Source organism: Octopus bimaculoides, chromosome 11 (assembly GCF_001194135.2).
Source record: "Octopus bimaculoides isolate UCB-OBI-ISO-001 chromosome 11, ASM119413v2, whole genome shotgun sequence".
NCBI lineage: Eukaryota > Metazoa > Mollusca > Cephalopoda > Octopoda > Octopodidae > Octopus > Octopus bimaculoides.
The window spans coordinates 36,188,994-36,190,305 of NC_068991.1; the positions used below are offsets into that span (position 1 = coordinate 36,188,994).

At 34.9% G+C, this 1,312-nt stretch overlaps 1 protein-coding gene across 1 annotated transcript in view; it reads left to right on the top strand.

Moving 5' to 3' along the window:
- LOC106873950 (uncharacterized) overlaps positions 1–1,312 on the top strand; it is a 248,328-nt gene that overhangs the window by 208,313 nt on the left and 38,703 nt on the right. The window lies entirely within an intron of this gene.

The window sequence follows — 1,312 nt, forward strand, 5'->3', positions numbered from 1 at the left end:
ATATATATATATATATATATATATATATATAACTCAATATCTAAATATCTATTTGTCTACCTGTATACATACATGTATGCACACCACACACGCACACACACACACATATACATACATACACACACGCAACCCCCACACATACATACACACACACACACACACCCATCCCAAAAACACACGTCGTCAAACAACGTTTTTCTGGTTATAGCGCAGAACTGATTGGATTGTTACAATCAGTTTCGGGCCGAATATTGCCATGAGACAATATTGACGATTCTTCAAATATGCTGGCCGGAAGCACGTAGCCTCTTTTATACTCGAGGGGCATAGATTCTATGTTGGCTCGATGGTGTCATAAGGGTGTAACGAAATATTGCAAAAAAGTAGTATTGGAGAAAAATTATTTTGCTGAGAAATGAATGTGTTATTTTCAAATTCGTGTTCATGAGAGCAGCTACAGAAATTTCAAAAATTCCACAATATCGCTTTTCGAATCCAGGAAAGCGCCTGGATAGTGTGAATTTTTTAAGAATGATTCTCTTGTCCGTCAGGTAGAGTATACATCTACTTTTCATTATCTTAATGTAAGAGATGCAGACTCTGCTTGGCGAAGAAGAGAATCCTTCTAAACAGTTCACACGATCCAGGTGGTTTACCGAGCTTAAAAGCGAAATTTTTGAATGCTACCTCCATGAGCGTAAATCGTTTTTGCCATTTAGTCATATCCGTTTTTTACACTAAAGAACGATATACACACAGCTTACACACTTCTCTCACGGCTAATACCAATTGATGGGGAATAACTCTTTTTCTCCCATATAGCATGATTTTCCCCCAAAGTATCTTTTCACATTTCGTTCCACCCTTTTGCACCATCGGTTATATAAAAATACAGATTATATAAAAATATTATTATCATTGATTATATAAAAATACCGCTGTATTTCTTTTATTGACAATGCTTTTATTTCCGACATAAGGAAAACTAAATCATTATATGTAGATATATACATATATAAAAACATACATGCATACATGCGCATGCGCGCGCACACAAGTATATAATGAAATCAACCCATGAAACAAAGAATATGCTTATTACACAATTTAAACGAGACACAACACAAATACGAATACTTGATATATAGTCCATGTATGCATTTACCAAATTTCCGATGTCAACTACTAAAATCACCTTTACATTCACATCGACAACCACACACATTCCACACACACACACACACACACACACATTTATGGATACATGTATACACCATGGGCATATACATTTATTCACGTATATATATATATA